Source organism: Protopterus annectens, chromosome 3.part0, assembly GCF_019279795.1.
Source record: "Protopterus annectens isolate FY-2018-M chromosome 3.part0, PAN1.0, whole genome shotgun sequence".
Taxonomy (NCBI): Eukaryota; Metazoa; Chordata; order Ceratodontiformes; family Protopteridae; genus Protopterus; species Protopterus annectens.
In genome coordinates, this window is record NC_056731.1 from 506,615,580 (window position 1) to 506,642,596 (window position 27,017).

Genomic DNA, 27,017 nt, shown 5'->3' on the forward strand with positions numbered 1-27,017 from the left:
CCCAGACTCTCATGGCCTCTCGACAAAGGCGGTAAGACCTGGTTCCTCCCTGTTTGTTGATATACCAGACTACCGACATGTTGTCTGTCTGAATCGCAATAGTCCCTGAAGGAAGAACGTGGTGAAGTGCTTGCAACGCTAGGAGCACCGCCCTCATTTCCAGGACATTTATATGCAATGACGTCTCTGTGGGATTCCACGTGCCTTGGACAATCTTTCCCGCAGAATGCCCCCCCACCCGAGGCAAGAAGCGTCCGTGGTCAATGTGGCTCGGGGAAATGCAGCGCAAAAAGGTCTCCCTGCCAGGGGCTCCGGAGAAAGAAGCCACCAAAGAAGGGAGTCCCTGCACACTCTGCTGACCGCAATCGGAGCGTTTAGAGAAGAACAAAGAGGGGACCACTGAACCTGAAGGGTCCATTGAAGAACCCGCATGCGTAAACGGGCATGAATGAGAAGCGGAATAGCTGCCGCCATAGAACCTAGGGCCCTCAGGACCGAAGCTGCAGTTGGAGATGGTTGCAGGATCGCTGTCACATGACACTTCAGGCTGGCAATACGGTCTGGGGTGAGGAAGGCTCGCATTGATCTGGTGTTTAGTCTTCCTCCTATGAAATCTATAACTTGTGTGGGATTCAGTAAAGATTTCTCCCAGTTGATCGTGATGCCCAGCCTTGGTGCTAATTGAAGAAAGTAATCCCTGGCTGAGCACAGAAGATGCCTTGATGATGCCGTCAGGAGCCAGTCGTCCAGGTACGGAAAGACCTGTAATCCCTGGAGCCTCAGGTGGGCCGCTACCACCGCTAGCACCTTGGTAAACACCCTGGGGGCTGAGGTGAGACCAAAGGGAAGGACCCTGAACTGATAATGACTGGCTCCCAGCCGGAAGCGAAGAAACCTCCTGGATCGTCTGTCCATCCGAATGTGGTAGTACGCGTCCTTGAGGTCTATGGAGCACATCCAGTCGTTCTCCCTCAAGAGGGGAAGTATAGATTGCAGGGTGACCATCCGGAACTTTTGTTTGGTTACTGACAGGTTCAGCTGGGAAAGGTCTAAGATTGGTCTTAAGTCCCCCGTCTTCTTTGGCACCAAAAAGAACCTGGAGTAAAACCCTAATCCGGTTTGATCTCGGGGGACGCGCTGGATAGCTCTTTTTCTAGCAGCTGTTCGATTTACAGCTGCCGCCTCCTTGGTCGGGTGGAACATCTGGGAGGCTGCGAGATTTGGGAACCTTGAAAGGGAATTGAATATCCTCTGGATATGACTCGAAGCACCCAACTGTCTGTTGTTATGGACTCCCAAGAAGTCAGGTGCCTCGAAAACCGCCCCCCGACTGCCTCCAGAGACGGACAGCCGGGCAACCCTTCAGGGCTGCTGCGTGGGTCTATCAGAGAAAGGTTCTCTGGACCCAAAGTTGCCAGGAGCCCCCCTGCCTCTAGCACGACGACCTCCCCGTCCTCCTCTGCCACGGAAGGACTGGTTGTCTGGAGCAGGTTGGGACTGCTGCGACTTCCGGAACTACATCTTCTTCTGTCCCTTTTGGTTCTTAGAGAAGGACCTCTGGGGAGCTGAGAAGCGGACTCCGACGGCAGACAGCGTCTTCCCGTCCTTTTCGCTCTGGACTAATGTCTTGCGAACATTCTTGCCAAACAAGGCAGAACCATCGAAGGGGGCATTCGCGAAGGTCGCCTTGAAGGGCTCTGCAAAATCACAATGGCGGAGCCAGGCCTGTCGCCTCATGACTAGGCCTGCTCCGCTGGCTCTAGCTCCCTCAGTAGCATGAGAAAGCAGCCGCATAGATGTATTGGAAACTGATCTGAGAGTGGCCATTCGGGTGGAGTAAACCTGTTTATCCTCACTCGAGATGGACTCCGGGGGAGATGCAGCGTATTCTTTAATCAGATCCCGCTGCATCCTAATGACATGTGCCATGTAGTTCAGCTCTCAAGGAGAAGGTCGCTGAACTAAAAACTCGCTTCCCAATGCGATCCATCGAGCGGGACTCCTTGCCCGGAGGATGCATGGAGGGACTCTCCTGGGCTAATTCCCTCTTCGTGGCTGCAGCCATCATCATGGCATCTACTGGGGGACCCTTACTCCAGTGGGTGCGGTCCGACGGAGGGGAAAGAATGCGGTCCGGGCGCTTAGGGATAGGCTCAATGGTGTCCGGATCCTTCCACGCCCTGATGGAAATAAGATCCACCAGGGGGTCAGCAGGAGGGACACCCAAGAGGTAGAAGGGCCCGCCTCGAATGCCTCCAAGAACACAGACTCGTCCGAAGAAGCCTTGGGGGCAGACCACCCCCCCTGATCCTTAACATCTCCATGATGTCTCCAAATGAGACGTCCTCAGGGGGTGACCTAGGGGAGCCTTCCCTTCATCCAAGTCTGTGTCTTCAGTGACGGACTCAGGGGAGTCCATGTGCCTCCTTTTGCACTTACGCTTCCGAGGTACTTCATCGGGGGGGCTGTCCGAGGAGTACTCTTCAGCAGTTGGATGTTCCAAGGGAACCACTTGGGACATCGAGGCGGGCTGTCCCTGGGACCGGCTGGTGGGGGCCTGGCCCAACTGCAATGGAGTGCGGGATGGAGCCGTGGCAGGGACCGGGGTCCGGATGTCCTCAACAGTGCCCTTTCCACTACGTCGAAAGCCGAGGGGAGCCAGCTTCTCTAAGCCCGAGCCGACCCCACTCGGATCCGGCCTTGCGGATCGGAGTCGGAGCCGAAACCGTCGGATCCGAGAGACCGGTGTGCTCCGACCTGGACGGAGCCGAAGACACACCAGCTCCCTCGGATCCGAGGCTCGGCCCTCGGCTCCGAGAGGTCAGGTCCGGCACCCGAAGCACTCAAGGGATGGGACGGATCCGAGGTGCGCCGACCCATCGGATCCGACCCACCCCCTGATCCAAATCTGCCCGGCGCCGACAGCTCCGAACCCCGTGGTATGGGTCGGAGAAGGAGCCAAGGGGGCGAAAAAGGGTCAAGCCCTCCCGGATGGGGGCTAGGAGCACTCCCATTTGCATTTGGGCCTGGATGAATTTCCTCATCATCCGGTCCATATCAGCTTCACTCATTGAAAATGTTGACCTGGTGGAGGCCACCGAAGCGGACCTAGAGAGCCACCTCGGAGACCTCCTAGAAGGGCTAGCCTCCTCCTCCTCGGGTCCAGGAGAGAACCGAGGGGAGTGGAGCCGAGGAGGAGGAAAGCTAGAAGGCACAGGGAGGCCCGCTTAGATGGAGGAGCCGAACTGGAAGTTTCGTCTCTTAAGCGTGGTGCCTCTCCTGTGCCTCTCCTTCTTCTCCCTTTCCTAGAGGATTCCTTCCCCTCCGGCAACTTAGAGGGAGGTTGAGTCCCAGCCGGAGGGAGAACCCACAGCAACAGGTTGCTGAGTGGAAGGGCAGAGGCGGCGGTATCTGGAGGTAAAAGACCCGCCAGCATCAACTTCGACCTCCGCTCCCTCAAAGCCGGGGTTGAACCCTGCACAAATGGTACAACCAGATGACAGGTGTTCAACCCCAAGCATTGACTTGCAGTGTGGCCATCCGCTGGGGACAGCTTATGGCCACACTCGGATTTCGAGAACACAGCCTTATGGGCTTCAGACATCACAACCCTAAGGCCTAACACAAAACACACACAAACAAACTACGCAAAACCCGAGAAAATTAAACAAAAGAGAGAGGAAAGCCTAAACACACTCAACACTAACTATATCAAGAACGAAAATAAAGATTTTTAAAACTTTTTCTGTCAAAAAATTCTTTCTTATCTTCACCAATGCCAGGAGCTCTGGAATTCCGTAGCTACTTGAAAAGCGGCAAACGAAATCTGGGGTCAGTCAGGGCTTGGCAAGGGGTTATGGGTAAGAGGGAGGAGCTAGGAGCTCGGAGCCTAAGCTTTTGAATTGCCGGCTCGGATCCGAGGTCGGATCCGATACCCCCAGGTTGCAGACGAATGAAGTCTGCCTACTTCAGATCTATAATTTAAAGTGGAAAGGGATGATTATGAAATGGGGAAACTCAAAAAACAAGGAGAGACTGGGATTTTGAATGCAGGCCCTTTAAGGAGAATAAAGTACAGTTTTGTACCTACCATAAATGTAGATATTCGAGTGTCTTCACTGCTGCAGTCATTACACTTGGGTTGTCCTACCGTCAGGCAGTCCCGCAGTCGGCTAGAGTTCCAATGTCTTGGTCCGGCATCGGTTGCTGTCGCTTCCTCCCTGACGTCAGTGCGCCAGGGGTATACAAGATGCAGCCAATGCCATTTTCTTCAGTTTTTCTTGCTTCAGATGTCAGGTGCCCCCAAACAGGTAGGCAATACATAACGTAAATAAAACATACAAAAAATGTAAACAACCAAACCTTCAGTTACCAGCAAATACACCACATAGGTAGTATAGGGTAGAAAGGTATAGATAAGACCCAGCTAAGAAAAAGGGGATGGCGGGTGGGTAACCTGGACTGTAGCAGTGAAGACACTCGAACATTTACATTTATGGTAGGTACAAAGCTGTACTATGTTCATCGTGTTTCACTGTTGCAGTCATTACACTTGGGTTGAATCCCAAAGCTGAGTTAGGGTGGCTATGAGGCCCTGCAGCACTGCAGTGGCAAAGCCATCTCTGGATCTAGAGTAAAGAGGCAAGTGAAAATGCTTGGTAAAGGTGTGTACTGAGCTCCAAGTTGTAGCCTCCAAGACATCTTTGGTAGGTACTCCTCTAAGGTAGGCAGTAGAAGTGGCTGTTGCCCTGGTGGAATGTGGCCTAATGTTAGTAGGTACAGGTTTCCCATGCTGTGTGTAGCAGAACTGAATGCAGTGTCCTATCCACTTAGAAATGGTCTGCTTTGAAATAGCCTTTCCCTGTGATCCTGCAGCATATGCTACAAACAATTGCTCAGTTTTTCTGAAACCTTTTGTTTTGTCCAAGTAGAAACGTAATTGTCTGCGTATGTCCAAGGAATGCAGAAGTCTCTCCCCTTTGTTCTGGGGATTTTGATAAAAAAGTTGGCAAATGAATAGTTTGATTAAGAGCCACACTGGATACCACCTTAGGCATAAATGAAGGGTTTGTCCTTAAAGAAACCCTGTCTTGGTGAAAAATGATGAAAGGTTCCACTGCCATTAGTGCCTGTAACTCTGAGACTCTTCTTGCTGAGGTTAATGCCAGAAGCAGAGCAGTTTTCCATGATATATATTTTAACTCTGCTGAATTGGCTGGCTCAAAAGGAGGTAAAGTTAGTTTTTCCAAGACAAAATTGAGGTCCCAAGTTGGTGTTGGTGCTCTCCGGGGCAGTCGTATGTTTTTAGCCCCTCTGAGATATTGTTTTAGCAATGGATGAGAGAAAATAAGAGGATCTGTGTTGTAATGAGCCGAGATGGCAGAGGCATGGATCTTAATGGAAGAAAAGGATAGTCCTTTGTCCAGCATCTCAGTCAAGTATTGTAATATCTGAGGAATATGTGGGACAAGAGGGGCAAAGCTTTGAGCCTGGTTCCAGGCACAGAATCTCTTCCACTTTTCTGAGTAAGATTTCCTGGTGCTAGGCCTCCTGGCCTCCAAAATGACATCCATAACAGCTTTAGAGAGTGGTGTTGTCTGTGTGATTAATTAATCTGCTATGCAGCCAGGTTTAAAGTTTTGAGCTGACTGTGCAGGATCCGATTGTCTTGTTGAGTCAGAAGATGTAGAGTTTGAGGAAGAATCCATGGTGGGCCTTGAGCTAAATTATTTAAGATTGGGTACCAGTGCTGGCGTGGCCAGTCTGGGGCAATCAGGATCATCTGTGGTTTCTCTTGTCTGGCTTTTAGGAGTACTTTTGAAAGGAGAGGCAGTGGTGGGAAGGCATAAACTGTTGGGCTTTTCCAGCTAACGAGAGAGCATCCACTTTCCATGCTTGTGTGTGATAAGTCCTTTGCAGAATTTTTGTAGTTGGCAATTCTCTGGGGTGGCAAAAAGATCTATGTCTGGGCACCCCCATTTCTGCGTTATCATGTTGAATACTTGTGGATTTAATTTCCACTTGTGAGGATCATTGATGTTTCTGCTTAAGTCGTCTGCCAGGGTATTTTTCTCTCCTGGCAGGAATTGTGCTTGCAGATGAACTTGAAAGGTTAGAGCTGTGTTCCACAAGGTCAGGGCTTGTCTGTATAGGGGATAAGAATGAGTGCCCCCTTGCTTGTTTATGTACCACATGACTGTGGTGTTGACTGTCTTTAATAACAGTTGTCCTGGGTGCAGAAGGTCCTTGAAAACTGTTAGGGCATTTTATACAGCCAACATCTCATTTTGATTGATGTGAAGATGCATTTGTTCTGCGGTCCACTTGCCCTGAATACATTTTCCTGCCATGTGTGCTCCCCAGGCGTAATCCTAAGCATCTGTTGTTAGTGTCTGCCTGGGTGTGGGTAGAGTGAAAGGCTGTCCCTTGTTGAGGTGACATGCCTGTGCCCACCATCGAAACTCGTGTTGTAGGCAGGGAATTAGAGGTATTACTGCTTCCAAACTGCGACAGTGCTGAGTCCAAACACTTTTTAGGTACCATTGTAATTTCCTCATATGCAGTCTGGCATATGGAATTAGAAGAATGCAAGATGCCATGAATCCCAAGCCCTGCAGAATTTTTCTTGCAGGGAGTTGGGTCTTTGTTGCCATCAATTGAAAGTACTGAGTCAGTTGTCCTTGCTTGTCTGGCGTGAGATAAGCCATCTGGGCCGTTGAATTTAAGCTGGCACCCAGGAATAATATCTCTTGTGAGGGCACTAGTTTTGATTTATTTTCGTTTACTGTGTACCCTAGGCAAATTAGCAACTTTTTTACAAAAAGTAGATGCTTTAGAAGAATGTCTTTGCTCTCTACTTGAATAAGGCAGCCTTCCAGGTATGGATATATTTGAATTCCTTTTTGTCTGCAAAATGCAATTACTGGTGCCAGGCACTTTGTGAAGACCCTGGGTGCAGTAGATAAGCCAAAGGGCAGTGCAGAAAATTGATAATGCATTGAACCAGCTATGAATCTCAGGTATCTTCTGCAATTTTGTCCGATAGGGACATGCAGGTATGCCTCTTTGAGGTCCAAAGTAACAAGCCAAGCCTTCTTGCCCAGCATGGGAAGAAGCGGCTGTAGTGTCAACATTTAGAATTTCGGAACCTCCAGGTAAGTATTTAGAGTAGAAAGGTCTAGTATGGGTCTCCAGGCTTTGTCCTTTCTGGGAACCAAGAAGAGTCTTCAGTAAAATCCTTGTTCCTGTTCCGGTTGTGGCATTTTTTGGATAGCTCTCATGTCCATGAGGGCTGCAATTTGTTTTTGTGCCTCTGCCCAATGATTCTATGGCAGGTTTGGCATTCCTTTTAGCCTTGGTAGAGTGTGAAAGTGGAACCTGTAACCTTGAGACACAATGTTCAGAACCCATTTGTCTTGGGTGATTATATGCCATTTTTGTGAAAAAAGTGCTAGTTTTCCCCCCAAGGGAGCTGCCAAAAGGAAAGAGTTTGGCATTAGAAGGGGGAAGTCATTGGGACTGTTTCCTGTAAGGTTGTGACTTGTCCTCAACTCCTTTCGGGGTAGTAGCACCTCAATTTTGTGGTCTGTAAGAGCCTTGGGGCTGAGATCTGCCTCTTGGGTGTCTGTATCTGCCTCTTTGTGGTCTGTCTTGACACTGGAAAGGACCAATTTTTCGAAGGCCAATTTCTACTAAATCGAGGTGGCTGTACCTGTAAGAAATCCTTTACTGTTTGCATAGATTTTGCCTTATCCTCCATTTTCTTTAATACCTCTTCCGCCTTAACACCAAATAGAATATCCTGTTGTAAAGGAGCATCCAATAGTTTAGCCTTAACATGATCAGGTAAAGCTTGTTCTTTTAACCAAGCATGCCTTCGTATCACAGATCCTGTAACTGCTGCTCTACAGGAAGCCTCTAATGAATCAAATCCACATTGCAAAGTATGTTTTCCCACTTGTTCAGCTGCATGCAATAATTCCTGCATTTCCTTATAGTCAGGATGTTCTGAAACTGTAATCATTTTCTGTTTTAACAGAGACATTAAATATTGCTGGTATTTAAGCATGTGGAACTGGCAATTTAAAGCCCTCACTGCTAAAGTTGCTGAAGTGTAAACTTTCTTTCCCCATTTGTCTAATGCTCTAGAATCCCCGTCAGAGGGAACTGGATTCTTAGCCGTGGAAGCCTTTACCCCTTTGAGACCCTGGGAAATAGTTTCTGGATCAGCAGCAGGGTTTTTATAAAGAAATTTGTGAGAGTCAGGGACTCTGTAGTATCGGTCTGGCTTGACTGGTGCAGGGGGGAGGGGCAAAGAATCAGGATTTAAACTGGATTCAGAGAACACATCGTCCACAATATCTAACACTGGCGGAATAGCCAGGGGTCTGTGCTGAGGTAATAAGAGAAAATCTCTGAGCCTTTTCTTGGATTCTGAGTAATCCTGGCCCTCCCAATGGAAATGCTCCCTCATGGTATGCAAAGTTTCCCCAACAGAATAATCCTCAGGAGGAGAGGCTGAAGGAATAGATTCTTCAGCATCTGAGTCCTCATAGGGGGTAAAGAGTATCCATGGTCTGAAGAGGAATCAGAAGAAATTGAAACCTGGTCAAAGGAATCATAGTCTGTATCCTGCCTAGGCCTTTTATCAAGAGGGGGGATGGGAACCCCTGATCAGAGTAATTAAGTCTTCGGCCATTTTAAGAATTTGTTTTTTAGGCATGGAGGGCTGTCCAGGTGAATGCTGTATTTGCTTCTTTGTCTTTAATGGAGTCCACCCCTGATCAGAGTAATTAAGTCTTCGGCCATTTTAAGAATTTGTTTTTTAGGCATGGAGGGCTGTCCAGGTGAATGCTGTATTTGCTTCTTTGTCTTTAATGGAGTCTTTGACTTGGCTGTAGTTTTTATGGTAAGCTGTTAAGATCTGAAAAAGTACAGTTTTGTACCTACCATAAATGTAGATGTCCGATAGGAATGCATCTGCAGTCCTTACAAATGGGTTGTCCTGTCATCAGGCAGCTCTTCGGTCGGCCGGATTCCAAAGTCTGGGTCTGGCCTCGGCTGGTGTCGCACTTCACCCGACGCCATAGCTGCAGTTCTTCGGGTATAAAGGCATCAGCCGACGCCATTTTCCTCAGTGTTTCTTGCCCCAGATGCCAGGTGCCCTCTTGGAAGGCTAAATTTGGATAAATGCCAATGTTTCCAAATAGTAGAGAGCAAACACAAAAAATAAGCATGTATGTACATAAATACAAACAAATACACCATAATAGATCCCCCCCCAGCTAGCTATAAGATGGGCAAATACCCTAGGAGTACCACAGAGGGGAAGGCGGGTGGGTAATCCTGACTGCAGATGCATTCCTATCGGACATCTACATTTATGGTAGGTACAAAACTGTACTATGTCCTTCAAGGATGCATCTGCAGTCCTTACAAATGGGTAGAATACCATAGCCAAACTAGGGGAGGAGGAAGAAGAGATTATGGTGTAGTTAGGATCCCTTGCAAAACAGCAGTGGCAAACCCTGCTCGGGATCTAGAGTATAAAGGTAAGTTATAATGCTTGGCAAATGTATGCACGGAGGTCCAAGTAGCAGCCTCTATAATGTCCTTGGTAGCCACTCCTCGTAAGAAAGCTGTGGTAGTGGCCGTAGGCCTTGTAGAGTGAGGCCTGATGTTCTCTGGAGTTTTCTTTCCATGGTAGGAGTAACAAAATCTAATGCAATTTCCTATCCACTTGGAGATTGTCTGTTTTGAAATTGCTTTTCCTTCCCTTCCTGTTGCATATGCTACCAGTAGCTGGTCAGTTTTTCTATTGCCCTTGGTTCTGTCCAGGTAGTATCGTAACTGTCTATGTACATCCAAGGTATGCAACAGTCTTTCTCCCCTGTTCTGTGGGTTGGGGAAGAATGTAGGTAGGTGGATAGCCTGATTTAAAGATACTCTGGATACCACCTTGGGCATAAATGTAGGATTTGTTCTCATGGATACTCTATCTTGATGGAAGATCAGGAAGGGTTGCACTGCCATTAATGCCTGTAGTTCAGATACTCTTCTTGCTGAAGTGATTGCCAGCAGGAAAGCAGTCTTCCATGATAAGTATTGTAATTCTGCTGTTGCTGCTGGTTCGAAAGGAGGGAGTGTCAATTTTTCTAGCACAAAGTTCAAGTCCCATGCTGGCAATGGTGGTTTCCTAGGAGGTTTTACATTTTTAATTCCTCTCAGAAACTGCCTGAGCAGAGGATGCGAGAAGACAGGAGGATCTGAGCTGTATTCTGCTGAAATAGCTGATGCATGTATCTTGATGGAAGAATACGACAGGCCTGTGTGGAAAAGCTCTGCCAAGTATTCCAGGATGCTGGCTATGTTTACCTGTGACACATCTTCTCCCTTTGCAGTACTCCAAATGAGATATCTTTTCCATTTTGCTGCATAATTTTTCCTTGTTGAGGGTCTGCGAGCCTCAAGGATAATGTCTTTAACCCTTTGTGATAAATTTGGGTTAACTGATCTTATGTAATGTTCCAGGCAGTCAGCTGCAGAGTTTTCAGGCTTGGATGCAGGATGTTGTAGTTGTTCTGTGTTAACAGCAATGGAACCAGGGGTAGTGTCCATATTTGTTCCCGAGACATGCTCCTTAGCAATGGGTACCAATGTTGCCTTGGCCAGTCTGGAGCTATCAGGATGATCCTTGGACGGTCCTCTTTGATCTTCAATAGCACCTTGTGCATCAAAGGAAGTGGTGGGAATGCATATGCTGTCAGGTTTTTCCAGCTGAAAGATAGGGAGTCCAGCTTCCAAGCAAGTGGGTGGTACGTCCTTGTGCAGAATTTCTTTAGCTGGTGATTGTGTGGGGATGCAAATAAGTCTATTTCTGGGAGTCCCCATTTCCTTGTAATGTCTTTGAAGATGTCCGGATGTAGCATTCATTCGTGGGCATCCGTGGTAGTCCTGCTTAATATGTCTGCTAGAACGTTTTCTTTTCCCGGTACAAAAATTGCTTGTAACTGAATGTTGTAGCTCAGAGCCACGTTCCATAGGTCCAGTGCCATCCGGCATAGAGGGTATGAATGTGTGCCTCCCTGTTTGTTGATGTACCACATAACTGTTGTGTTGTCTGTCCTTATCATCAACTGACCTTCTCGGAGAAATGGTCTGAATGTCTGTATTGCCAATTTTACTGCCAGCATTTCCTTTAGATTTATGTGCAGGTGCAGCTGGTCTTGAGTCCATAAGCCTTGTATGCACCTGTCCAGCATTTGGGCCCCCCAACCGAGGTCTGAGGCGTCCGTCGTGATGGTTTGGCTTGGTTGAATGCTGTGGAAGGGCAATCCTGTGTTTGATTGACAGGCCTGAGCCCACCATAGGAACTCTTGCTTCAGGCATGGAATTATTGGAATTTTGGTTTCTAGGTTGTGCTTGTGTTGAGACCATAAATTCTTTAGGTACCACTGTAGCTTTCTCATATGCAGTCTGGCATGAGGGACCAGTATTATGCAGGATGCCATGAAGCCCAAGGCTTGCAGTACTTTTCTTGCTGTGAGATGGTTCTGCTTTGTTAATGCCAAGAAGTAGAGAGGTAGTTGCTCTTGCTTTTCTGCAGTTAGGAATGCCATTTGCTTTGATGTGTCCAGTTCTGCACCCAAAAAGGTTATTCTTTGGGTTGTTATCAGCCTTGACTTTTTTATATTGACTGTATATCCCAGGGCTTGTAGCAGGTAACTGACTCTTTGTAAGTCTTCTGTTAGCTTGTTTTTGTTGTCCGCTTGTATCAGGCAGTCGTCCAGGTAGGGGTCAATTTGGATTCCCTGAAGCCTGCAATGAGCAATTACTGATGCCAGGCATTTCGTGAACACTCTGGGAGCAGTAGATAAGCCAAAGGGCAATGCTGAGAATTGATAATGCTCTGATCCTGCAAGAAATCTGAGGTATCTTCTGCAATTTGGTCGTATGGGGACGTGCAGGTATGCCTCCTTGAGATCTAGAGTTACCAGCCAAGACTCCTTGCCCAGCATGGGAAGAAGCTGCTGTAGAGTCAGCATTTTGAATTTTGGTACAATGAGGAATGTGTTTAAAGCGGACAGGTCGAGAATAGGCCTCCATTTGTTCTCTTTTCTTGGTACCAGGAAGAGTCTGGAGTAAAATCCCTTTCCTTGCTCCATAGATGGTACCTTTTCCACAGCTCTCATCCGTAATAATTGAGATATTTGTTTTAGAGCTTCTGTCTTTTGATTTGGAGGTAGGTTTGGCATTCCTCTCTTCCCTGGTAGGGTATGGAAGTGGAACCTGTAGCCTTGGTCTATTGTCTGTAAAATCCACTTGTCTCTTGTGATGTAATGCCAGTTTATTGAGAATAAGGTTAGCCTTCCGCCTAAGGGTGCTTCTAGTTGTTCCCTGGTAGGCGGTGCCAGAGCCAAGTCACTGTGATTGTCCTGTTGCAGTGGTGGTGGCTGTGTCTGTGCCTCGCTGGTTGTTACCCTGCCACTGGCGTCCCCTGTAGGCATCCCTGGATTGGTTTCTGCCTCTTGATCGCCTATTCCTGCCTCTCTGTGCTTTAGAGGAGTCTGGAAAGGACCAATTTTTGGAGGGCCAATTCCTGCTAAACCTTGGAGGTTGGACCTGTAAGAAATCTTTCACTGTTTGTACAGATTTTGCCTTCTCCTCCATCTTCTTCAGTACCTGTTGTGCAGGAGAACCAAATAAATTGGCCTTGTCCATGGGAGCATCTAACAGTTTTGATTTGACATGGTCCAGTAAGGCCTGCTCTTTCAACCACGCATGCCTTCTGATAACTGTGCCAGTCATGGCTGATCTAAAGGAAGCCTCCAGTGCATCATAGCCGCATTTTAAAGAATGGTTACTAACTTGCTGAATGTTATGTACCATTTCCTGAACATACTTCTTATCAAAGGGTTCATCAGAGGACAGTTTTTTAGTTAACTGGTCAAGCATATATTCTTGATATTGGATCATATGAAATTGACAGTTCAAGGCCCTAGCTGACAGAGTAGCAGAAGTGTAAACTTTTTTACCCCATCTCTCTAAGGATCTGGATTCCCTTTCAGAGGGGAGGGGATTTTTAGCAGAGGTAGTTGCTACAGCCTTAGGCCCCTGGGAGATAGTTTCGGGATCTGCAAAAGGAGCCTTGTATAAATGGTGATGTGTGTCCGGGACCCTGTAGTACCTATCGGGCTTAGCAGGGGCTGGAGGTAATGAATCAGGAGCAGTACAAGCATCATTAAATGCATCATCTACAACAGAAAGAACTGGAGGTATAGCTAAAGGCCTATGCTGTGGTAAGTGCAGGAAGGTTCTAAGCCTTTTCCTGGAGTCTGAAAAATCTTGGCCCTGCCATTGAAATTGTTCCCTCATAGCATGCAAGGTTTCCCCAAAGGAAAATTCCTCAGGTGGAGAGGCAGAAGGGATAGACTCATCAGCATCAGAGTCTTCGTAAGGGGAATAAGGAGCCCCTGGAGGGTTTGTATTCTCTGAATCATCAGAGGAATCATCTGTGGACACTGGCTCAGGGGGCTCTGCTCTAGGTCTCTTCTCTGGAGGTGGATGAGAGGCCCTGTCTGGATGAGGCTGGGATCCCCAGATTAAAGAAATAAGATCCTCTGCCAAAGAAAGCATTTGGGAACTGGAACTGGGCCTGTGAGTAGGGGTCTTAACAGGTACAGTTTTTGTAGCTTTAGCGGTTTTAGCCCTGGCAAAGGCCTTAATGGACATGCCTGCAGGAGGCCTAGCAGCTCCACGTGCAGGAGTAGAAATATCCAAGGGAATAGTGTCTGATAATTCCTGAGAAATCGCAACAGCAGGTTGGATTTCAGAAGCCGATTCCACGAGGTTAGAAGGAGCCTCGGTAGAAGACATGCTTTCGGCTAAAGGAAGAACCGCTTGCTTGGTTTCAGCCGAAACCAAGACACACGCGGTTTGCTTAACCGTGGTTTCAGCCGAAACCGTGGACCGCGAGTGTCGGTCCTTTTCCTTGCGTTTTTTGGTTATTTGTGTAGTCGGAGGATCCAACGGCATCTTATAAGCAAAATCAGAGCCGAAAAACTGCTCAGCAAATTCCGACCGACGTCTAAGCGTCCGTCGGTTAAAGGAAGCACAGGCTAGACAAGCTGCTACGTCGTGGTCTGGGCCTAAACAAGGTAAGCAGTAAGAGTGGAAATCTTTATGAGGTATTTGTTTCCCACAAGTTAAACAGTTATTCACTTTTTCTGACATCGGCTGAGGCAAGAAAGAGTCCCCAACGGGGTACTTAGCTTTTTAGAAGTCTTCGAAGTTGTATTCGGTAGTAATCTCTGGTTCTGATCGACTGGCACTTGCGAACAGCTTCTGCTTCGGGCGCCACGCAGCAAGAAAGACTGAGGAAAATGGCGTCGGCTGATGCCTTTATACCCGAAGAACTGCAGCTATGACGTCGGGTGAAGTGCGACACCAGCCAAGGCCAGACCCAGACTTTGGAATCCGGCCGACCGAAGGGCTGCCTGACGACAGGACAACCCATTTGTAAGGACTGCAGATGCATCCTTGAAGGACATCACCCTCAGAAGCCGGTGCCAGCTCAGCAGCTCCGGACCCATCTGAAGGATTAGTTTCCGTAGGCCCAACACCTTGAGTATCCAGAGGCCTAGTCATCTCCACATAGGAGTCGGAGGCAGCCTGTGGCTCTGAGGTAGTGGGTGTCAGGGGCTGCGAAAGCGTCTCACTGAGAACCGGCGACTGGCCTAGAAGAGGCTTCACCGGCAGTTTTGGACCTCGGATGCCTGTCCTTATCCTTGTCTTTGCATTTGTTGTGTATTCCAGTCGTCGGTTGTTCCGATGGCATGGTATAATTAAACCTTCAGCCAAAGTAATGGCGAGCAAAATCAAACCGCCGTTTAACTGTGCTTTTGTTAAACTAGCACAAAACCGACTAGTGACGTCGTGGTCTGGGCCTAGGCATGGAATACAGTAAGAATGAAAATCCTTATGAGGTATTTGCTTCCCACAAGAAATACAATCATTAACTTTTACTGACATCGGTCTGAGGCAAGAAAACGTTTCCCCAACGGGGTACTTAGCTTTGTAGAAGACTTCGGTTCTGAAATTCGAATTGAAAATCTCAGGAGTTGGCCGACCGGCACTTGCGAACTTCTTTTGCATTGGGCACCGCGCGGCAAAAAAGACCGAAGAAAATGGCGTCGGCTGCATCTTTTATACCCCTGGTGCACTGACAGCAACAGACGCCGGACCAAGACTTTGGAACTCTGGCCGACTGCGGGACCGCCTGACGGCAGGATAACCCAAGTGTAATGACTGCAGTGGTGAAACACGATGAACATCAATCATACAGAATATTAAATCTATAAAGTTTCAGAAAGTACCCTTAAAACTAAGCCAACATGGGATGGAGACAGAAGACTTTACCGATAGGGATGACTGCAATTAGGGTTATAGACAATAGGCAAGAGGGGGCTGGAATTTACTGGAGAAAACTGGCAAAGGAACTAAGGTATTGGGAGGAAATAACTAGAGATAGAGAGATGACAGACAGGGAAGACACCAAGAATTTATCTGGACTGCAGGTTGGAGATTGCCTAAACTTTGATATTAATCCTTGACAAGGAAGGCAAAGAGAAATAAATAAGTGGGTCCTAAATTAAAGACCAGCACTGGCAGAGCTTTTAGTAGAATCTAAATCAGAAGCTGCCATTAAAAAAGGAATAATTAGTAGGGCATATAAAACACTGCACGATAACTATAAGAAGCAATAAGAGGAGGAAAGGATTGGGAAGAGAGACTGGATAAGCAATTACCAAAAACAATGGTAGGATATAGGAGGATATATGTATGTATCTCAAGTATGCAACAAAATCTAGAATATTTAGGAGTTTTGCTTGGAAATACTTACATAGATATTTTTATACCCCAAGTAGACTCCACAGAATCGGGTAGAGAGCAACTGTTGGAGGTGTGACAGGGAAGAAAGAGGTAATTGGGAACAAGTTTTCTGGGAGTGAGGTGAACTGGTGGACTTTAAGGATTCCCTGCGGGATGCACTGTGACGTGATGATGGATGGGCAGATTGGTGTGACAAGGGAGATGAGTTTTCTGAGCTAGGATACAGAATCGGAATTGCCTAGAGATGGTAAACCCTTCCAGTGTCTAATTATGGCGGCTGCAGAAAAAAATCAAAATCTAAACCAACTATACTAGAAGTAGTGAATAAAGTAACAGAGTTAAAACAACTGAAATTACAATCTTTAGAAAATGTTAGGCGCATACTATATAGGAAAATGGGAATTGAGGGAACAATACATAAAGGGGAAAATGAGGTTTAAAAGAAGGCAGGACTTAAATGAGCTATGTAATGTTTGACTGAAAATGATTGGGTAGATAAGTGATGTAGAAGGTTTGCAACTGGGAGTGTGTCAGTATGGTTTGTGATGAAAAATGCTTGCAACTAGGATTGTGTCGATGTAGTTTGTTTTCATTTATATAAAGATATGATTGCCTGTATCGTGATGTTTTAATAAAGATGTTTCTTGCTTAAAAAAAGGGGGGGGGGAGAAATTGAATAATTTATGTAATGTTGCTTAGGTTATATGATATATAGCAATATATGTGAACTTTTTAGCAGTGGTGGCTGGTGATTTCAAATCAAAGGGAGGCTGCAGGAGACAGCTGAATGGGTGGGGGCCAATGAGAAGGGGTGTGGGCAACTAGAAAGGGGTGGAGCCATGCTAAAAAACACAACAACTGGGACTTTAATTAAATATGCTGCCCTGGGTGCCAAAAGTACAGTTTTGTACCTACCATAAATGTAGATGTTCGAGGATTCCATTGCTGCAGTCCTGACTATTGGGTATAGTCCGCGTCCAGTCGGCCCGAATACCAGAGTATAAGGCTGACGTCGGTCATGGCGCCTTAGACTGACGTCAGTACGTCAGGGTACTAATGCGCATGACCGACGTCATATCCTCAGTCTTTTCTTGCCCCAGATGTCAGAAGACCCTAAAAAGACAAGTCCCAAAAAACCTGCACCAAAAACATGTACAATATATACAACAATATATACAAAAATATATGTATGTAAACTCACCTACACAACCACCCCTAAATACAGAGGGGAAGGAGGGAGGGTAAATTGGACTGCAGCAATGGAATCCTCGAACATCTACATTTATGGTAGGTACAAAACTGTACTATGTTCTTCGTCTTCCATTGCTGCAGTCCTGACTATTGGGTAGAATCCCAAAGCAGAGGTAAGGGAGGCTGGCAAATTATAAAGAAGTAGGAGCTGACAACATGCCTTGCAAAACAGCTGTGGCAAAACCAGCCCTAGACTTAGAGTAGATAGGAAGGTGATAATGCTTAGAGAAAGTATGCACTGAACTCCAAGTAGCTGCTTCCAAAATATCCTTAGTTGCCACCCCCCTTAGAAATGCTGTTGAAGTGGCAGTAGCCCTAGTGGAATGAGGCCTAATCCCAGCTGGAATCTCCTTGCCATGATGGGAATAACAAAATGCAATGCAAAAGCCAATCCACTTGGAAATAGTTTGTTTTGACACAGGCTTGCCCTGTGAACTCAAAGCAAAAGAAACAAACAACTGCTGAGACTGCCTAAAATCCTTAGTCCTGCTTAAATAATATCGCAATTGCCTGTGTACATCTAAAGTGTGCAAAATCTTTTCCCCTTTATTTTGGGGGTCTGCATAAAAAGTAGGCAAATGAATAGTTTGGTTTAAAGCCACACTAGAAACCACCTTAGGCATAAAGGAAGGATTAGTACGTAATGATACCCTATCCTTATGGAAAATCAAAAAGGGCTCTACTGCCATAAGGGCCTGCAACTCAGACACCCTTCTTGCAGAAGTAACAGCCAACAGAAAAGCAGTCTTCCATGACAAGTATTTCAATTCAGCAGTAGCCGCAGGCTCAAAAGGTTGTAGAGTAAGTTTTTCCAACACAAAATTGAGATCCCAAGCAGGAGTAGGAGCTCTAATGGGGTCTTATATTCTTTGCCCCTCTAAGAAACTGCTTGAACAAAGGATGCGAAAACAAAGGTGGGTCACAATCATAGTGAGCTGAAATTGCTGCAGCATGAATCTTAATGGAAGAGAAGGACAAACCTTTGTCCAATAACTCAGTAAGATATTGAAGAGCCACACTCAAATTAGGCTCAGAAATCTCCAAATTCTTTGCTGTACTCCAAAATAAAAATCTCTTCCATTTTTCTCGTACACCTTCCTTGTACTAGGTCTTCTAGCTTCCATAATCACATTTAAAACTTGTTGAGGAAGTTGAGACCTGCTGTGTTTCAACAGAGAATATGCCAGGCTGTTAGATGAAGAGAGTGAAGCTTGACATTGAGTAGATGACCGTCCTTCTGAGATAACAGATGAGGAATCAGAGGTAAAGGCCATGGAGGCTTCTTTACCAGACTCCGTAGTAGTGGATACCAGTGTTGCCGAGGCCAATCTGGAGCTATCAAAATCATCCTTGGCCTGTCTTGTCTGACCTTTAATAGTACCGTTGGAAGAAGAGGCAGAGGTGGAAAGGCATAGACATGAAGGTTTTTCCAACTGAAAGACAGAGCATCCACTTTCCAAGCTGTGTGATGAAACCCCTTTGTGCAATACTTTGGCAGCTGGTGGTTTAGTGGAGAAGCGAACAGATCTATGTCTGGAGTTCCCCATGACACTGTCAATTTCTGAAATACATGAAGATCCAGTTTCCACTCGTGGGGATCCATGATTTGTCTGCTTAACACATCTGCTAGGGAGTTCTGTGCTCCTGGCAGAAACCTTGCCCGAAGAGTTAGTTGCAAGCTTAACGCAGTCTCCCATAAAATCATTGCCTGCCTGCATAGAGGATAAGAATGTGTTCCCCCTTGCTTGTTGATGTACCACATGACAGTTGTGTTGTCTGTTAGAATCAACACCTGCCCTGGAAGAAGTAACTCCTTGAAAGCCATCAATGCAAACTGGACTGCTAACATCTCCTTCATGTTGATATGTAGATGCTGTAGTCTGGCAGGCCACTTGTCTTGTATCCACTTTCCATTTAGATGAGCTCCCCAAGCAATGTCCGAGGCATCTGTCGTTAAAATCTGACTCGCCTCTGGCCGGGTCACAGAGAGTCCCTTGTTTAGGTGACATTCCTGAGCCCACCACAAGAATTCTTTTTGAAGGCAAGGTATTATTTGAATGACAGTGTCCAAATCCTGGCAGTGCTGTGTCCATACATTTTGAGATACCATTGCAGCTTCCTCATATGCAGTTTGGCATTGGGAAGCACCAGAATACAAGATGCCATGAACCCTAATGCTTGAAGGACTGTCCTTGCAGTCAGCACGGACTGATGAGATAGTTGATGGAAGTAAAGTGACAGACTCTTTTGTTTGTCCGGGGTTAAAAAGGCCATCTGGGCTGCTGTATTCAGTCTCACACCCAGAAAGCACATGTCTTGAGAGGGTACTAGACTGGACTTTATTTCGTTCACAGAATACCCTAGGCATCTTAGCACTGCTATGACATATTCCAGATGCTGTAGAAGGTCTTCCTTTTCTTGAGCCAGAATCAGGCAGTCGTCCAAGTAAGGATAGATTTGAATTCCTTGAAGCCTGAAGTAAGCTATCACTGGAGCCAGAACCTTTGTGAATACTCTGGGCGCAGTAGATAAGCCAAAGGGCAATGCAGAGAACTGATAATGAAAATCTCCAGTTCGAAACCGCAGATACTTCCTGCAACCTAGCCTTATAGGTACATGAAGGTAAGCTTCCTTGAGATCTAAAGTTACCATCCAGTGATCTTTGCCCAGCAGAGGTAAAAGCTGTTGTAACGTCAACATCTTGAACTTGGGAATGTCCAGATAAGTGTTGAGGATAGATAAATCCAAAATTGGTCTCCACGTGTTCCCCTTCTTTGGTACTAGGAACAGGTGAGAATAAAATCCCAGGCCCCTTTCTGATACAGGGACTGGTTGAATGGCCCCCATCTGGAGTAACTGAGATACTTGCTTGTGAGCCTCTTTTCTTTGTGGAGGAGGAACGTCTGGCATGCCTTTGAAAGGGGGCATTGTGTGGAAATAAAATCTGTAACCGTGATGAATGATATCCAACACCCATCTGTCTTGAGTAATTAAATCCCAATTTTCTTTGAAAAGAGACAGTCTTCCTCCCAAAGGAGCTGCCAGACGAGAATCCACTGGCAGCTGAAAAGGCAGGTCATTGGGTCTGTTTACGAAAGGACTGACCCCTGCCCTCACCAGAAGTCTGAGCAGGTGAACTCCTGATCTAGGCCTAAAAGAACCTGGAGCCCTGCCCCTACCACGCCTAGACCTACCCCTAGACTGGGAATCATAAGCAGGATATGTCCACCCCTTAGCAGGCCAATTTCTACTAAACTTCGGAGGCTGCACCTGCAAAAATCTTTAACAGTCTGCATAGACTTAGCTTTGTCCTCCATTTTCTTTAAAACTGCTTCCACAGGCGATCCAAACAACACATCAGACTGTAAAGGAGCATCCAAAATCCTTGTCTTAACATGCTCAGCTAAATTCTGATCCTTCAACCAGGCATGCCTGCGAAGAACAGAACTAGTAGCAGCCACCCTCGAGGAGGCCTGTACAGCATCAAAACCACACTGCAAAGAATGCTTACCCACTTGTTCAGACACATGAACCAAATCCAGCAACTCTTTACACTCAATACCTTCCGCCAAAGCATCCACCTTAGATTTCAATTGTGAAAGGAGATAATTTTGATATTTTAGCATGTGAAACTGACAATTCAACGCCCTCATGGCTAGAGTGGAAGAAGTATACACTTTCTTTCCCCACCTATCCAAAGCCCTTGCCTCTTTATCAGAGGGTACAGGATTTTTAACCACAGAAGCTTTAACACCTTTAGGCCCCTGAGAAACAGTTTCTGGGTCCGCCCTAGGACTCTTAAACAAATACTTATGAGCTTCGGGCACCCTATAATACCTATCAGGCTTAACAGGAGCAGGAGGCAAGGAGTCAGGGTTCAGGGAAGCCTCTGCAAAAACATCCTCCACCACATTCAACACGGGAGGAATAGCTAAGGGCCTATGCTGGGGTAAAAACAAGAATTCCCTAAGCCTTTTCCTGGAATCAGAGTAATCCTGGCCTTCCCATTTAAAGTGCTCCCTCATGGAGTGTAGAGTCTCTGAAAATGAGAAATCCTCAGGAGGAGAAGCTGTAGGAGTGGAATCATCCACATCAGAATCAGAATAAGTAGGATACTCCTGTAAGTCTTCCACAGAAGACTCTGAAGCCTGTGAACACTGTTCAAAACTATCAAACTCCTGTTCCACCCTAGGCCTCTTATCAGGCAGGGGCATAGAACCTCTAATCATAGTAATCAAATCTTCTGCCATTTTAAGCATATGTTTCTTAGGTACAGAGCCCGAAATGCTAGGAGAAGCCCCCACAGAAGCTGAACTTGGCCTACCTCTAAAAGAAGCTTTGGCAACAGAAGGAGAGGCCCTAACTACCTTGGGAAGAGAGGGAAGAACAGTTACCTGAGAAGCCCCCTCAGCCTGGCCTACCACCTGAGAGGGCACATCCTGTAACAGTAAAGTTTCTGCCTGAGACTCCATGGAAACTCCTGGCAAAACCTCTGGCTCCACTGAGCCTTCTAAAGAACCGACGTCCAGGACTGCCGGTTCATCAGCCCTAGGCTTCACTGTTTTGTCCTTGCGCTTCTTGGATGAAGCGGGCGTCGGAGCATCCGACGGCATATTATAATTGCAACGCTTCCCAAACACTAACCTGGCACAATCTAGCCTCCTCTTAATAGTGCGTTTGTTAAATCTAGCACAAGAACGGCAACCAACAACGTCGTGCTCAGGCCCTAAACAAGGTATACACAATGTATGATAATCCCTATGCGGTATCTGCTTCCCACAAGAAATACAGTTATTCACTTTTTCTGACATCCGGTTAAATACTGAGGCAAGAAAAACCAAAATGTTCCCCAACGGGGTACTTAGCCAACTCTGTTTCGGTCTGAAACTCCGGTTTCGGAAATATCTCAGAACGCCAACCTGCACTCGCAAAATTGCTTCTGCATCGGACCATGCGGCAAAAAAGACTGAGGATATGACGTCGGTCATGCGCATTAGTACCCTGACGTACTGACGTCAGTCTAAGGCGCCATGACCGACGTCAGCCTTATACTCTGGTATTCGGGCCGACTGGACGCGGACTATACCCAATAGTCAGGACTGCAGCAATGGAAGACGAAGAACATCTGTCATCATGAGAGTCCAGTCAAGACAAAATGAAGTGTAAAATAAAAAAATATTTCAATGCATTGGCTATATGACAGCTTACTTAGTATCTTGACGGAAACAAAAAGGTTGTGAGGCATGAAAAAATAAATTACTTTTTAAATACATTACTGGAATGCCAGTCAAAATAAAGTATAAAAAGACAAGCAGCCAACCAACACGCATTTTCTGAATAGGCATAAACCAAGAGTATAAAAATATGTTCTGGTTTTTGGTCATTCTGCAAAATCAAGGACAGATTAAAAGCCATGACTGTACTCGTATCTACCTTGGATGGGAGGGATACTCTAACTGCATAACTGCTCCTTGACTTGCTTGGACAGAATTTGAAATGTCTCTGGCTGACTGTGATGGCCCAGCCCCTGACACATGTATCATATACTCTCAACCTCAGAGCAAGAAATCTGGATAAAGCCATAAATAAAAGTAGGACAAAGGCCCAAAAATACAGACAATTTTTAAATATTGCTCTTGCAAACATAGAAAGTTAAGTAGTGCATCTTGCATCAGTATGAATTTTCTGAAGGTTATGAAATCTGAAACTCAAACATCTGTCATTTTCTAACTTCAATCTTTAACAAAAATCTAGATATTCTGCGAAAATCTGTACACGGACACACGCTTTACACTTTCTTTTTAGAGAGAAGAATGAAACTGTCACAGCCTTAGCAGTTTCCTGTGCTTTGATTACAGGGTGTCATATTATCTTATAATTTTATCTCCTTCTCTTGCATAAAATATGCTAATCAAAGCTTTTATCAAAGTTAAACACTTTCATACTGAAGCATTTATTCATCTAATAAACAAAAGCATTTATTCATCTAATAAACAAAGTATCTGATCTTGATTTTTTTTTTGCACTACAAGCTTGGTGGAATAAAAGTAGCATTTAGCCAACTGTCACTACAAATTGGCTCTGACTCTAAGTAACAAGAGTGTCAGTGCATTTGCACTTTGTCTATATAGATTAGATTACAGCAAAATTCATATTACGTTCCCCATTGTCCGTTTTCTTGACCAAGCTTACCCATTTGGCTTTTACATTCCTATATGCACACACTGTAAAAGCATGTTTTTTTTTAAAGATTTTACCAAGCTGCTTTAGAAGGAAATAGTTTTTACACATTATTGATCTACTAGTGATATACAAGAAACAGAAAAAGAGAGATCTTTCACAATTATTCACCAATTACTCCATTCATTACATACAATTATAATTAAATCACATGTGACATTCTAACGTGCACCTGAGCAGCTTTAATGATCAAATCCAGGAATTAAATGACTACAGCTGCAGAGGTTCAAGTTGTAGCCAAAGTAATTTTGCCAATGCCTCCAGCTCAGCATTTCTAAAGCCTTCTAATTAGCCAGTAACTGTAGTTATTATAACTCCCTCATCCCCACTTATATAAATAATCAGCTAATTAATCCAAACCAAAACCATGACGTTTTAATGCCTACTACAATAATGCAGACTGTGAATTTTTTTGCTGTTTTAACTACATTTAAAGTTTGTCATGCCATTTCTGATTTCTTCAGAAATTAATAGGACTGTAATGAGTTTTTCAGGTTCTCTTATTATATAACTACATACAATACAGATACATGTGAAATGTGAAGCAATAAATTATTTAGCCTGTACCAGACATAATGTACAGTCCATTTTCTGCTGCTTGCTGTCTTGCTCTCTTGCACATTACAAATTACATAGCAAGTAGCATAGTAGTATAAAATATTTTTTTTCTTTCAATTACTGATATTAATTTTAGAATCAAGTTCCCAGAACTAGTGCTAGACCCTCCAGCACTGCATTCTTGGCATGGACCTTTCAAAAAAATATTAGATTTTCAAAACAAAATAATGGGAACAACAAGAACATAATTAAATTCAACACCTTTGTACCAAATATGCAAAATCTGTCAGATACATTAACAGAGTTAAACAATTTCTGGTACTTGTGTATTATCGCAACCAGATAAGACTCACTACATCAGATTGTAATTCCCACTTTTACCATACGATATCCATCTATCTATGTCTGTTTACCATACGATATCCATCTATCTATGTCTGTTAAGTATAATCCATTTGACTATGTGGTCTGTAAATGTTTGAAGGTAAACTGATTTCATTTTTACATGATCAGACCGTCATATGCCTTGGGAGTGGTGTAACATTGTTCGGACGAATGTGTCACCTGCCTTCTTCACAAATTCCCCAGAAAGCCGTAAACGGAATGAAAAAAAAAAATGCATAAAAGTGGACATAGATTTTAAGAGACTGCCATTAAGTTGTTTAAAAAAAATATTAGCAGTGACATAAATGTGCATTTGAACGTTAACCATTCTTCATTGATATGATGACTGCTGTACTGAATTTGCTGTGCACGGTTGAGAGGTATGCTTATGATGACAAATTTCACTACCGGTTTTAGTAAAAGACAAACCAGTTCTCTGTACTCTATACTAAAATGTTAATGATGTCATACAGTTAAAGTTTTTGGTTCAAACAGCTACCATTGATGAGCGGGGAGAAGTCATTATAGTTTCATAGTTTCACAGTATAGTACTAGGCTATCTGCCCTGGGGCATTTGTAAGCCTAGCCATAGTGATGTGGCTTTTGCCACCCCATGAAATGGTACAAAAATGTACAAAATAAATCTAGAATACTGTGCCTCTGTCTAGTAGTGACACAATGAAGGTCCCCTTATATAATAGAATTAGTTTACTGTGCCCCTGTCTAGCAGTGACACAGATGTGACCCCCTGGGGTAAACTTACGATCTCCCATCCACTCATCAAGATTTCTCTCGAAGAGAGTCAGTGAGGGGCTCTGCCTAATACAAACTGGGATCCTGTTCCAAAGCATGAGAAGCCTCTGGGTTATGAATCTATCCGTCCAGCATGTCCTATTCATACTTGTGCCGAGGTTTAAGTCTTTAGCTCTCGTGGTCCTGATGGATTTGGATTTTTTGAGGTGGAGCATGTCCATCAGATCCTGATTGGGCATGGGCTTGTACGTCAGGCAGAGATCACCTCTGAGCAGGCGGTATGCTACTGAATAGAGCTGAAGTTTCTTTAGTCTGGCAGAATAAGACATATGTTGGAGACCCTTGATCCTTTTGGTGAGGTACTTTTGTGGTCTATCTAGCTGTTGCAAATGCCGGGTGAGGTACATACCAAATGGGGCATTGTACTCAATCATGGGTCTGATGAGGGAGGAATATAGGAGTACAATGACATCCTTGGATCTGGATGTGAATCCCTTCATGATGAGGTGTGCAAGGTAGAATGTTTTTCTAACCACTTTGGCAACATGGGTGTCAAATGAGAGGTCGCTGTCTACTTGGGTCCCTAGGTCTCTGATTACTTTTTCCGTACTCAGTGGGTTGCTGTCTATGTGATAATTTGTGGGTACTTTGTTTTTTCCAAAAGGGATGACTATACATTTTTTGGCATTTAGTTTAAGGCCATGACTACGGCACCAGTTGTCCGTTTCAGTGAGGCCTTTTTGTAGGATGTGTGTGTCTGTTGGTGTATCGACTATGGCGCCTAGTTTGCAGTCATCTGCGAACTTTGTCAGCCACAGCCCTCCCATGTTTGCTTTAACATCTTAGAAATAAATGCCGAACAAGAGGGGTCCCAGGACAGATCCCTGTGGGACACCACTTGTGACTGGCTTTGAGTCTGACATTGCTCCAGCGATTTTACTTTATGGGTTCTGTCCTTTAGCCAGTTTGCAACCCATCTAGTGACATAAGGGTTTACTTTTAAGCTGTTTAGCTTATCTATGATGCCTGAGTGGGGTATTGTGTCAAGGCCTTAGCCAAGTCCAGGTATGCTGTATGGACTGCTTTGCCCTCATCAATGGCTCTAGTGACTTTCGAAAGTCAACCAGGTTTAAAAGGCAGGATCTGCCCTTTACAAAGCCGAACTGGGTGGGGTCAAGTGTCTGTAGGTCCCCTATGTCTCTGTTTATGAGTTCCATAATGATTCTTTCCATAGCTTTGCAGACCAGGCTAGTTAAGCTTATGGGGCGGTAGTTTCCAGGGTCTGTAGAGGCACCCCCCTTGTGGAGTGGGACCACTGTTGCTGTACACCAGTGTTCAGGTACATATCCCGAAGTAAGGCTACGGTTAAATAGCATTTTTATGGGTGGGTTTAGCTCCTCTTGGAGTTCACGTAACACGCACCCCGGGATACCGTCAGGTCCCATTGATGCTGTGTTTTTTGCTTTGTTTAGGGCGGTTCCCACTTGGACATCTGAGATGACAGGGAGATTACATTCAGCTGGGATAAGTATTTCTTCTTTTGGGGGTGAAGGAGGGGAGAAATTTGCACTGAACCTCTCAGCCAGAATGTTAGCAATATCTGTGGGTTCAGTGTATTTTTTGTTGTTGTGAACCAACTCTGAGCATATCTGAGGGTTTCTGCCCAGGTTTCTAACATAGCTGAAGAAGGCTTTGTGGTTATCTTTAGTGTCCTTTGCGATTTTTCTCTCAAAGTTTGCCTTGGATGTTTTTATGAGAGAATGTAGTTTTCTGCTAATGTTGATCAGAGATGTCTTCCCTTCATGGGATTTCGCTCTGACGCAGTAGCTTCCTTCTTTGTTATACAATTTGTTTATGGCTGAGGTCCACCAGACAGGACGCTTACATTTGGTGGAGAGGGACTTGGATTTGTTTGGGATTGCATGATCCATGCATTCTTG

The 27,017-nt window shown here is 45.3% G+C and overlaps 1 protein-coding gene across 1 annotated transcript in view; it reads right to left on the reverse strand.

Annotated features, from left to right (window-relative positions):
* The window catches only part of LOC122796447 (death-associated protein 1-like), a 427,796-nt gene that overhangs the window by 173,234 nt on the left and 227,545 nt on the right, over window positions 1-27,017 (reverse strand). The gene's annotated exons all lie outside the window — the stretch shown is intronic.